The following is a 14278-nucleotide window of genomic DNA, read 5'->3' on the forward strand; positions in this document are numbered from 1 at the left end:
CTTTAAGGTAAAATTAAGCAAAGAGAGTCAAATTTCTCCAATTGATCAAAAAATTGATGTGATTAGGTTTTTGATGCATTTACACCCCAATTAACACATTTTCTAAATTTTTAGTCTCTTGAACAAGATTAATCACTCTTAATGACAAAAACCAGTCCATTAAGAGAAATTAGTCAAATTTAAGGGTTCTTTGATAGTTTTAAGACATTTTTTGAAAGATTAAGCTACTCCTAGTGCTTACTAACACTCCAATACAATTTCAACCAAAAACACACAATTAAACTAAAATTAATGATCTTAGATATATGTTTAAACTAAAGAAAGTTAACATTCACTAAGAAATACATTCTCTTGAATTGTTTGATGCAATGGACGGAAACTAAGCCTAGTACAAACTATTTGCAAGCCCTAAGAACATGAAAAACCATAAAAATAATAACAAAAATAACAAATTAATCTGAAAATTAAGCAAAAAGCATTCTTTTCAAAAATAAAAAAGAGAGCTATTCTACACCAAATCTCACATAAATCGCCATCAAATCCACATATTTTTCATGGAAAACCCTTAATCAAGATATTGGGCAATGGGTTGTGTGTAGATTAGAGGCAAAACAATTGAAAAAGCCAAGGGATGGCTCCCCGCCGGGCAACGGCACCAAAAATGTTATGGCTCACCCTAACCCTCCTTGAAACACATTCAAAAAGAGATCACCTAGTGAACCGCAACTGTCGTGAGGATCTGTCCAATGATTGAGCTCGTAACCCTTAAGGTCTCCAAGCTCCACAACTCCTTGAGAAGCGATTCCATCGCGTCTCCCGCTGCGCGAGCGTTGTCACATTGCCACGTTGCACTACAGGTCCCCGTCCCTCCTCTCACCTCACTCCACTCACACACACTCATTAGCATGCATTAGGGAGAGAGATTAGCAAAATCAAGACTCAATTGAACGATGGGAGAGTATGTTGTATTATGAGAGAGATTCACTTATATACATGGCCATAAGTGTTCACACTCACTTAAGCTGTGGCCCGGCCGGGCACTTTAGGCTCATAAGAGGCCTAATGCTATTACAATGACTACTCTCATAATATATCCATGAAGTACATCACTTAGAACTTCATCCTAACTTGCTACCAAACGCTCCTTGAAGGGGGAATTGCCATAGATACTTCGACACACCATTACCGACCGCCTGTCCAACTTGTAGCTTTGGACACTATTGCTTCATATCTTGAATATATGACCCTTTGGTGTATCTATCGTGACTCCTTGATTTAAGATAATGGCGGTAGCTCTTGTTAATTCTAGAATTGGATTAACATGGGGAGAGGGGAAAAACATTATGCACGAAAGAGGAAGACGGGAAGATTATAATCTGAATTTAAATTTTAAATTTTAAATTTTATTTGGGAATTCGGTGGAGAAATTCTAGTTTGAAATCCAAATTTTAGATTTAGGAATGTCCCTAGGACGCCAAGAATGGCCACAAGGTCATTCTTCTCATGCATAGTATGAATGGCCCTAGGGCATCCAAGGGCACCCAAGAATGGCCATAGGGCCATTCTTTTCATGCACAACATGTGGAAGAATAGCCACAGGGCCATTCTTGCATGACCCCAAGGCCTCAAGGTCATTTTGGAATGGCCGTGGGGCATCCAAGAATGGTCGTAGGGCCATTCTTTTCATGCATAACATGTGGAAGAATGGCCCGAGGGCCATTCTTGCATGACCCCAAGGTCTCAAGATCATTTTGCGATGGACATAGGGCATCCAAGAATGGCCATAGGGCCATTCTTCTCCTGCACACAACAGGTGGAAGAATGGCCCTAGGATCATTCTTGCATGAGTCTAAGGCCTCAAGGTCATTTTGGAATGGCCATGGGATGGACATGGGGCATCCAAGAATGGCCGTAGGGCCATTCTTTTCATGCACAATATGTGGAAGAATGACTGAAACAATGGCCCAAGGGCCCCAGGGGCTCAAGGTCATTTTGGGGTGGACATGGGGCATCCAAGAATGGTCCTAGGGCCATTCTTTTCATAAAAGACATGTGGAAGAATGGCTGGAACAATGGCCCAAGGGCCATTCTTGCATGACCCCAGGGCCTTAAGGTCAGTTTGGGATGGACATGGGGCATCCAAGAATGGCCCTAGGGCCATTCTTTTCATGCACAACAGGTGCGAGGACAATTCTTGCATGACCCCAAAGCCTGAAATATCCACTATTTTACTTTAAAGTGCATCACAGTGCCTGAAATAGTGGCCATGGGGCATCCAAGAATGACCATAGGGCCATTCTTGCATGACCACAAGGGGCCATGGGGGCATCCAAGAATGGCCATGGTTCCATTCTTTTCATGCACAACATGTGTAAGGACCATTCTTGCATGACCCCAAGGCCTACATGTCATTTTGGGATGGCCATGGGGCATCCAAGAATGGCCCTAGGGCCATTCTTTTTATGCAAAACAGGTTGAAGGACCATTCCTGCATGACCCCAAGGTCGCAAATATACACCGTTTTACTTTATAATACATCATAGTGCATGAAATAGTGGCCATGGGGGCATCCAAGAACAGCCCCAGGGCCATTCTTGCATGACCCCCCAAGGGTGCATCCAAGAATGGCCATAGGGCCAATCTTTTCATGCAAAACATGAGGAAGAATGGCCCTAGGGCCATTCCTACATGACCCCAAGGCCTCAAGGTCATTTTTGGGATGGCCATGGGGCATCCAAGAATGGACCTAGGGCCATTCTTTTCATGCACAATAGGTGGACAAATGGCCCTAGGGCCATTCTTGCATGACCCCAAGGCCTCAAGGTCATTTTTGAATGGTCATGGGGCTCCCAATAATGGCCTCCTTCCATGCACAACAGGTGGAAGAATGGCCCTAGGGCCATTCTTGCATAACCCCAAGGCCTCAAGGTCATTTAGGGATTGCCTTGGGGGCATCCAAGAATGGCCATAGGTGATTCTTTTCATGCACAATAGGTGGAAGAATGGACCTAGGGCCATTCTTGCATGACTCCAAGGCGTCAAAGTCATTTTGGGATAGACATGGGGCATCCACGAATGGCCCTACGACCATTCTTTTCATGCACAACACGTGGAAGAATGGCCCAAGGGCCATTCTTGCATGACCCCAAGGCTTCAAGGTCATTTTGGGATGGCCATGGGGGCATCTAAGAATGGCCCAAGGGCCATTCTTGCATGACCCCAAGGCTTCAAGGTCATTTTGAGATGGCCATGGGGGTATCTAAGAATGGCCTAAGGGCTATTCTTTTAATGCACAACAGGTGGAAGAATGGCCCAAGGGCCATTCTTGCATGACCCCAAGGCCTCAAGGCCATTTTTGGATGGTCATGGGGGCATCCCTAAGGGCCACTCTTTTAATACACAATAGGTGGAAGAATGGCCCAAGCGCCATTCTTGCATGACCCTAAGGCCTCAAGGCCATTTTGGAATGGCCATGGGGCATCCAAGAATGGCCCTAGGACCATTATTTTCATGCAAGGCCATTATTCCATGACCCAAAGGCCTCAAGGTCATTTTGGAATGGCCATGGCACATCCAAGAATGGCCCTAGGGCCATTATTCTCATGCACAAGAGGTGGAATGATGGCCTAAGGGCCGTTCTTGCATGACCCCAAGGCCTCAAGGTCATTTTGGGACATCCATGGGGTATCCAAGAATGGCCCTAGGGCCATTCTTTTCATGCACAACAAGTGGAAGAACCATTCCTACATGACCCCAAGGCCTTAAATATCCACCGTTTTACTCTAAAATACATCACAGTGCATGAAATAGTGGCCATGGGGGCATCCAAGAATGGCCCTTGCATATCCACCATTTTACTTTAAAATACATCACAGTGCATGGAATAGTGGCCATGGGGGCATCCAAGAATGCCCCAAGGGCCATTATTTTCCATGCACAACATAAGGAAGAATGGCCCTAGGGCCATTCTTACATGACCCCAAGGCCTCAAGGTCCTTTTTGGGATGGCCATGCGGCATCCAAGAATGGCCATTCTTTTCATGCTGCACAACAGGTGTAAGGACCATTCGTACATGACCCCAAGGCCTCATATATCCACAGTTTTACTTTAAAATGCATCAGAGTGCATGAAATAGTGGCCATGGGGGCATCCAAGAATGGTCCTAGGGTCATTCTTTTCCATGCACAACATGAGGAAGAATGGCCTTGGCCATTCTTGCACGACCCCAAGACTCAAGGTCATTTTTGGGATGGCCACCATGGGGCATCCAAGAATGGCCCTAGGGCCATTCGTTTCATGCAGCACAATAGGTGTAAGGACCATTTCTACATGACCCCAAGGCCTCATATATCTACTATTTTACTTTAAAATACATCACAGTGCATGAAATAGTCGCCATGGGGGCATCCAACAATGGCCCAAGAGCCATTCTTGCATGACCCCAAGTTGCCATGGGTGCATACAATGAATGGTCCTAGGGCCATTCTTTTTCATGGAAAACATGAGGAAGAATGTCCCTAGGGCCATTCTTGCATGACCCCAAGGCCTCAAGGTCATTTTTGGGATGGCCATGGGGTATCCAAGAATGGCCCTAGGGCCATTCTTTTCATACACAATAGGTGGAATAATGACCCCTAAGGCCATTCTTGCATGACCTCAAGGCCTCAAGGTCATTTTGAAATGTCCATGGAGTATCCAAGGATGGTCTTTTTTCATGCACAACAGGTGGAAGAATGGCCCTAGGGCCATTCTTGCATGACCTCAAGGCCTCAAGGTCATTTTGGGATGGATATGGGGGTATCCAAGAATGGCCATAGGGTCATTCTTTTCATGCAAGGCCATTATTCCATGACCCAAAGGCCTCAAAGTCATTTTGGAAAGGTCATGGGGCATCCAAGAATGGCCCTAGGGCCATTCTTCTCATGCACAACATGTGGAAGAATGGCCCAAGGGACATTTTTGCATGACCCCAAGGCCTCAAGGTAATTTTGGGATGGCCATGCACAACAGGTGTAAGAACCATTCCTACATGACCCGAAGGCCTCAAATATCCACTGTTTTACTTTACAATGCATCACAATGCATGAAATAATGGCCATGGGGGCATCCACGACCGAATGGCCCAAGGGCTATTCTGGCATAACCCCAAGGGGCCATGGGTGCATCCAAGAATGGTGCTAGGCCCATTCTTTTCCACGCACAACATGAGGAAGAATTCTTGCATGACCCCAAGGCCTCAAGGTCATTTTTGGGATGGGGCATCCAAGAATGGCCCTAAGGCCATTCTTTTCATGCACGACAAGTGTGAGGACCATTCTTACATGACCCCAAGGCCTCATATATCCACCGTTTTACTTTAAAATGCATCACAATGCATGAAATAGGGGGCATCCAATGATTGCCCAAGGGCCATTCTTGTATGACCCAAGGGGCCATGGGTGCATGCAAGAATGGTCCTAGGACCATTCTTTTACTTTGAAATACATCCGAGAGCATGAAATAGTGGCCATGGGGACATCCAAGAATGGCTAAATGGCCATTATTTTCATGCACAATGGGTGGAAGAATGGCCCTAGGGCCATTCTTACATGACTCCAAGGCCTCAAGGTCAGGGCTGGCCATGGGGGTATCCAAGAATGGCCCTAGGGCCATTTTTTTTCATTCATGCATGACCCCAAGGCCTCAAGGTCATGTTTGGGATGGCCATGTGGCATCCAATAATGGCCCTAGTGCCATTCTTTTCATGTACAACAGGTGTAATGACCATTCCTACATGGTCTCAAGGCCTAAAATATCCACGTTTTACTTTAAAATGCATCACATTGCATGAAATAGTGGCCATGGGGGCATTCAAGGGCCATTCTTGCATGACCCCAAGGGGCCATGGGTGCATCCAAGAATGGTCCTAGGGCCATTCTGTTCATGCACAACACGAGGAAGAATGTGAAAAGATGCAGGGGGGAAGAGAGCTTGAGCTCTTGCAAGCACACACACACACTCACAAAACCCTAATAGAGAACACACAAGGTGAGAGGCTGAAAATCTTCTTCTCTCTACTCAACACTCAACATACCATATACAAGATAAGAGTACACACAATATGAAAGGTACTCAACCAATACATACACGGGTTCTCTATAGTGTGAACCCGACTAAATGAGCTGGCGCTATAACTATGCCAGTCTCTAGAATGGCTGTCACACAGCCTGTCATCCCACTGGCCGCATATCTCCCAAGATCTCACCAACCATGCCAGTGGTGTAAGTGTGGGGCCTATCCCCCAGGCGGGTCATCAGTGTCCATCGCCTCACTAGAGCTCGATATCTCAACACTCCCCCTCGAGCTCAACTCCATCTCATGTACACCAAGCGAAGCCCTGAATCTGCGGAGCTTCTCTGTACCTAATGCTTTGGTGAAGATGTCAGCTACCTGATCCTCTGTGCTGACATAAACAAGGTCAAGGTCTCCAGCCAAGACCTTCTCTCTGACGAAGTGGTAGTGGACCTCTATGTGCTTCGTACGAGCATGAAAGACTGGGTTCCTGGCCAACTGTATACTGCTAATGTTGTCACAGAAAATGACAACTTGTCTATCCACAGATAGACCCAAATCTGCAAGTAGCTTTCTCAACCAAGCTACCTCACATGCTGCCATAGCAGCTCCTCTGTACTCGGCCTCCGTACTCGATAGAGCAACCGTAGGCTGCTTCTTGCTGCTCCAAGTCACAGCAGCACTCCCCAAAGAAAACATGAATCCGCTGGTAGATCTTCTATCTGAGATACTACCAGCCCAATCAGCATCTGTGTACCCATGTACACATATCTCTGTCCCAGTCTCATAGAATAGTCCACAATGCAAAGTAGACCTCACATACCTCAGTATGCGTCTCACTGCATCTAAATGCGGTTTCCGTGGAACCTGCATAAACTGACTCACCAACCCAACAGCATAGCTCAAATCTGGTCTGGTGATCGTCATGTAGATCAAACTTCCTACTATGCTCCTGTACATAGTAGGATCCTCCAAGATCTCTCCCGAATCTGCACTCAACTTGCCATTCTGATCCAATGGCACAGAAATAGGCTTACAGCCTGTCATACCATACTTGGACAACATGTCCAAGCCATACTGTCTCTGCAGTAATCCAATACCATGTGGTGACCTAATCACCTCAATGCCCAAGAAATATCTGAGCTCCCCCAGATCCTTCATCTCAAACTTCTGTCTAAGCAAGATCTTTACATCAAAGATCTCTGCATCATGGTCCCCCGTAATGATCAAGTCATCTACATAGATGACAACAAGCACGACCCCTCTATCACCATGTCTCACATACAATGAGAAATCTGCATTGGCTACATGAAAGCCAATAGTGACAAGATATTCAGAAATCTTGTCAGACCATGCTCTTGGTGCTTGCTTTAAGCCATACAAGGCTTTCTTCAACCTGCAAACATGCTCGGGGTGACCCACATCCTCATAACCAGGTGGCTGCAACATATACACCTCTTCTTGCAAATCACCATGCAAGAATGCATTCTTTACATCCATCTGATGTAAAGACCATTTCTTCGACGCAGCCACTGCTATCACAACTCTCACCGTTGCCATCTTGGCAACTGGGCTGAAAGTTTCCTCATAATCAATCCCATATGTCTGCGCATATCCTTTGGCTACCAATCTAGCCTTGTACCTGTTTATGCTTCCATCACTGTTATGTTTAACTTTGTACACCCACTTGCATCCAATGGCTTTCTTGCCTTCTGGCAATTGCACTAAATCCCAAGTTTCATTTCCATATAGTGCATCCATCTCCTCATCCATAGCTTTCTCCCAATTCACATTTCCAACAGCCTCATCAATGCATGTGGGTTCAACAACCTGCACAACCTTTGCCATATATGCATAGTGATGTGCCACATAACCATCATATGTAAATCTCTGCACAGGGTTCTTCACTCTCCCTGATCTTCGCAGCTTTTCATTCATGGCTTCCATAGCCTTCTTTACACCAGGTGTTCTCATAGCTGGGATCCCAAGCTCCTCATCAAGGCTCATATCCGAGCCACTAGACTCTCCATCAACATGAGAATGCCCTGCAGAAATGTCAGGCATACCAAGGGGCTCAACCACTTTCTCTTTTCCTTTACGTGATGTACTAATCACATTTGCAGGACTGGTATTATGACGCAGCCTGCCACTCCATGGTCTATCAACAGACCCACTAGATGAGGACTCTCCTGGTCCACTCAAAGACTGTGATTGCTGACCTGCATTCTGTGCAACCACACTTCCACTCACATCAGCCCCGACAGCTTCTTTCTCAGCAGCATACCAGCTGCTCATCTCATCAAAGACGACATCCCTGCTTACCCTCAACTCACGTGTAGCAGGGTTATAACACCTGTATCCCTTTTGCTCTAGGGAATATCCAATAAACACACATTTTTCAGCTTTCGGATCCAGCTTAGTTCTCAGCTCATCTGGCACATGCACATATGCAATGCATCCAAAAACTTTCAGATGAGACAAATCTGGTTTTCTGCCAGTAAACCTCTCCTCTGGAGTTACATCATGTATGGCTGCAGTTGGAGTCCTGTTCATGATGTATACTACTGTAGAAACAGCCTCAGCCCAATAGCAATGCGGCATATTCTTCTCTTCCATCAATGCTCGCGCAATCTCAGCAATGTGCCTGTTTTTCCGCTCAGCAACTCCATTTTGCTGCGGAGTGTATCTGCATGTGAACTGTCTCCGAATACCATTCTTCTTCAAGAATTCAGAGAACTCATTGGAGAAGTACTCTCCCCCTCCATCTGACCTTAGGCACTTGACATATTTTCCTGTTTGCTTTTCAACCAAAAATCTGAAATTCTGAAAGTGAGTGAACACCTCACTCTTCTCCTTCATGAAATATACCCACACTTTCCTTGTGTGGTCATCAATGAAAGTGACATAGTACCTGCAGCCTCCCATAGACACGGTCTTCGTAGGACCCCATACATCTGAATGCACAACATCTAGTGCATTTCTGCTCACATATCTGTTTCGTGGGAACACATGCTTTGTTTGCTTCCCAAATTGGCATGCTTCACATATTTTCTGCATACCTTCCACTTTAAATTTTGGTAGCCCTGTCACAATTCCTTTTGTCTGCATAGACTTCAATCTCTGCACATTCACATGACCAATCCTTTTATGCCATATGTCTGTGTCTGCAACAACTCCTGAACCATTTGCAAACATTGCAGCACTCATTTCAGGCATGTCTACATCCAACGTAAACATTCTGCCCACTCTGTTGCCTTTTGCAACCAACCTGCACTTGTCTTTGAAATCTTCAACATAACACCCATCAGGGTTAAACCGAACCTGCAAACCCTGCTCAATCATCTGGCCAACTGAAACCAGATTCTTTGTTATGTTCGGTACATGAAGTACATCTGCAAGGTACTTCACTTTGCCATCCTGCATAGACAATGGCACATCTCCAACGTGGGCAATTGGATGAGCAGTGTCATCCCCTGTTTCCACAAAACCTGGTCTTTCCGGGTTTTTCATTTCCTTGAACCACTCCCCATGACTCGTCATGTGGTTCGAAGCGCCTGAATCCACATACCATACATTATCCTTTTGTGCTGCATCAGCATTTTCAGACATGGCATTCACAACATGCTGCATAACAAACAACCTCTCATTATCCTCATTATTTCTGCTTGAGGATGCATAGTTGTTTTGCTGCACTTTCCCATTTTGTATGTCAGCCTGCTTCTTATAACATTCTGACTGCACATGTCCAGGCTTACCACAATAATAGCATTCACGTGCATCATTATATTGCCTTTGCCAATTTCCACGGCCTCTTTGGCTCCCCCTGCCTCTGAATTTGCCTCTTCCACCTGCGTGTTGTTGTTGTTGTTGTTGATTCTGGGACTGTTGTTGCTGCTGCTGCTGCTGGCCATAATTCTGATTACCTGTTCGGCCACCTCCTTGACCGCGTCCACGGCCTCCTCTACCACGTCCTCTTCCTGAACTCGTGTAGAAAGCCTGCTGCTCTGAACTGTTTTTACTTTGTGAAGACTGTTGGTCTTCACCCAAGCTCTTCTCTTCGATGATCAGCATAGACACCAAATCTGTAAAGTTGGGAATGTTTTCCCGAGTCTGAATAGACGTCTTGAACGCCTTGTATTGTGGCCCGAGACCACGTAGACAGACTTCCACCTTGTCATCATCATCTACTGACACACCAATAGATGCAAGGGATTCCACAATACCCTTTATCTTCAACGCATAGTCATTCACAGACATGCTCTTTTTCTCCACAGTATGAAGTTCATTCTTCAACTGTATCTTACGTGCCTTGGTATTTGTTTCATACAGCTTTACCAAGGTGTCCCACGCCTCCTTGGGGGACTTGGCATCCTGAATGTGCCCAATCATGGTGTCCTGTATACTAATGGAAAGCCAATACATTACTTTCCTGGCTCCTTGGTTCCAATCTTTAAACTCTTTCACATCTGCAGCAGTCGGATTTATATCCGGTATCTCCGGTGCCTCTTCATGCTCACCTTCTATGTAGTCCCAATAACCTTTTCCCATCAGGAAATTCGTTAATCTGAACCTCCAAGCATGGAAGTTATTCTTATCCAGCTTCTCAGCCACAATCTGTGTTATGCCATCATTAGACATCTTGCCAAACACACAATTTTACCAGAACCTGCACTCTGGTTTTTCCTGCACAAATGCTGTATTTTCTGCACAGCGGTACTGTAGTACTCTCAAATGTCACAACCAGTGACTTCAATGCATATACATACACCCAATGGCAACTGTAGACCTCTTTGCAGCACCCACAGTGTCTGCACAGTCAATCTGTCTTCCTGCAGTTCTTAAAACAGAGTTCTGCAGAGAATCGATGACTTACCCGCAGTGCTCGAAATCGCCTGCTTTCTGAAAAACGGAGGTCCAGACGCGCCCGAAACGCGTTTTCTGCCCGGACTGTATAGTTGCCCTGTAGCTTCACTCCCGCGAAGAAAGCTCCTCAATCGGAGATCGTTTGCCGGTGCCTCCCGTAGAGCTCCCGACAAGGGTGTAGTCACCAACACAATAGGGAAGAGTAGTTGCAGCTCTTACCCTCGTACCGCTTCCTGTGGTTCTCTTGCTTGCAGCTCAGCCCTTAGCACGAACCAGGCTCTGATACCATGAAAAGATGCAGGGGGGAAGAGAGCTTGAGCTCTTGCAAGCACACACACACACTCACAAAACCCTAATAGAGAACACACAAGGTGAGAGGCTGAAAATCTTCTTCTCTCTACTCAACACTCAACATACCATATACAAGATAAGAGTACACACAATATGAAAGGTACTCAACCAATACATACACGGGTTCTCTATAGTGTGAACCCGACTAAATGAGCTGGCGCTATAACTATGCCAGTCTCTAGAATGGCTGTCACACAGCCTGTCATCCCACTGGCCGCATATCTCCCAAGATCTCACCAACCATGCCAGTGGTGTAAGTGTGGGGCCTATCCCCCAGGCGGGTCATCAGTGTCCATCGCCTCACTAGAGCTCGATATCTCAACAGAATGGCCCTAGGGCCATTCTTGCAACAAGAATGGTCCTAGGGCCATTCTGTTCATGCACAACACGAGGAAGAATGGCCCTAGGGCCATTCTTGCATAAACCCGTCTCAAGGCTATTTTTGGGATGGCCATGGGGCCATTCTTTTCATGCACAACAGGTGGAAGAATGACCCCAAGGCCTCAAGGTCATTTTGGATTAGCCATGGGGCATCTAAGGATGGCCTCTTTTCATGCACAACAGGTGGAAGAATGACCCCAAGGCCTCAAGGTCATTTTGGATTAGCCATGGGGCATCTAAGGATGGCCTCTTTTCTTGTATGACCCAAGGGGCCATGGGTGCATGCAAGAATGGTCCTAGGACCATTCTTTTACTTTGAAATACATCTGAGAGCATGAAATAGTGGCCATGGGGACATCCAAGAATGGCTAAATGGCCATTATTTTCATGCACAATGGGTGGAAGAATGGCCCTAGGGCCATTCTTACATGACTCCAAGGCCTCAAGGTCAGGGTTGGCCATGGGGGTATCCAAGAATGGCCCTAGGGCCATTTTTTTTCATTCATGCATGACCCCAAGGCCTCAAGGTCATGTTTGGGATGGCCATGTGGCATCCAATAATGGCCCTAGTGCCATTCTTTTCATGTACAACAGGTGTAATGACCATTCCTACATGGTCTCAAGGCCTAAAATATCCACGTTTTACTTTAAAATGCATCACATTGCATGAAATAGTGGCCATGGGGGCATTCAAGGGCCATTCTTGCATGACCCCAAGGGGCCATGGGTGCATCCAAGAATGGTCCTAGGGCCATTCTGTTCATGCACAACACGAGGAAGAATGGCCCTAGGGCCATTCTTGCAACAAGAATGGCCCTAGGGCCATTCTGTTCATGCACAACACGAGGAAGAATGGCCCTAGGGCCATTCTTGCATAAACCCGTCTCAAGGCTATTTTTGGGATGGCCATGGGGCCATTCTTTTCATGCACAACAGGTGGAAGAATGACCCCAAGGCCTCAAGGTCATTTTGGATTAGCCACGGGGCATCTAAGGATGGCCTCTTTTCATGCACAATAGGTCAAAGAATGGCCCTAGGGCCAGCATGGCCCCAAGGCCTCAAGATCATTTTGGAATGGATATGGGGGCATCTTGAGGCCCCAAGGCCTCAAGATCATTTTGGAATGGATATGGGGGCATCTAAGAATGGCCATAGGGCCATTCTTTTCATACCCAGCATGGCCCCACCAAGGCCTCAAGATCATTTTGGAATGGATATGGGGGCATCTAAGAATGGCCATAGGGCCATTCTTTTCATACCCAACATGTGGAAGAATGGCCCTAGGGCCATTCTAGCATGACCCCAAGGCTTGAAGGTCATTTTGGGATGGCCATGGGGACATCCAAGAATGGCCTTAGAGCCATTCTTTTCATGCACAATAGGTGGAAGAATGATCCCAAGGCCTCAAGGGCATTTTGTAATGGCCATTGGGGCATCCAAGGATGGCCTCTTTACATGCCCAAAAGGTGGAAGAATGGTCCTAGGGCCATTCTTGCATGACCCCAAGGCTTTAAGGTCATTTTGGGATGGATATGGGGGCATCCAAGAATGGCCCAAGGGCCATTCTTTTCATGCACACCATGTGGAAGAATGGACCTAGGGCCATTCTTGCATGACCCCAAGGCCTCAAAGTCATTTTGGGATGGCCATGGGGGCATCTAAGAATGGCCCAAGGGCTATTCTTTTCATGCACAACAGTTGTAAGGGCCATTCTTGCATAACCCCAAGGACTCAAATATCCACTATTTTACTTTGAAATGCATCCCAAAGCATGAAATAGTGGCCACCATGGAGACATTCACAAGAATAGCCAAATGGCCATTATTTTCATGCTCAACAGGTGGAAGAATGTCCCTAGGGCCTGCATGACCCCAAGGCATCAAGGTCATTTTGGGATGGCCATGGGGGCATCCAAGAATGGTCCTAGGGACATTCTTTTTTATGCACAACATGAGAAAGAATGGCCGTGGGGTCATTTGTGCATGACCCCAAGGCCTCAATGCCTCTTTTGGATGGCCATGGGGCATCCAAGAATGGCCCCAAGGCCATTCGTTTCATGCACAACAGGTATAAGGACCATTCTTACACGACCCCAAGGCCTAAAATTTCCACTGTTTTACTTTAAAATGCATCACAGTGCATGAAATAGTCCCCATGGGAACATCCAAGAATGGCCCAAGGTCCATTCTTGCATGACCCCAAAGGGCCATGGGTGCATCCAAGAATCGTCCTAGGGCCATCTTTTTCATGCACAACATGAGGAAGAATGGCCCTAGCACCAATATTGCATAACCCCAAGGCCTCAAGGTCATTTTTGGGATGGCCATGGGGCATCCAAGAATGGCCTTGGGGTCATTCTTTTCATGCACAACAGGTGGAAGAATGACCCCAAAGGCCATTCTTGCATGACCCCAAGGCCTCAAGGTCATTTTGGAATGGCCATGGGGCATCCAAGGATGGCCTCTTTTCATGCGCACACAAGTGCAAGAATGGCCCTAGGGCCATTCTTGCATGACCCCAAGGCCGCAAGGTCATTTTTGGATGAATATGGGGCATCCAAGAATGTCCATAAAGCCATTCTTTTCATGCACAACATGTGGAGGAATGGCCCTAGGGCCATTCTTGCATGAC

The sequence above is a fragment of the Cibotium barometz genome, chromosome 61 (genome assembly GCF_041138505.1).
Source record: "Cibotium barometz isolate CiBa-2024 chromosome 61, ASM4113850v1, whole genome shotgun sequence".
Lineage (NCBI taxonomy): Eukaryota > Viridiplantae > Streptophyta > Polypodiopsida > Cyatheales > Cibotiaceae > Cibotium > Cibotium barometz.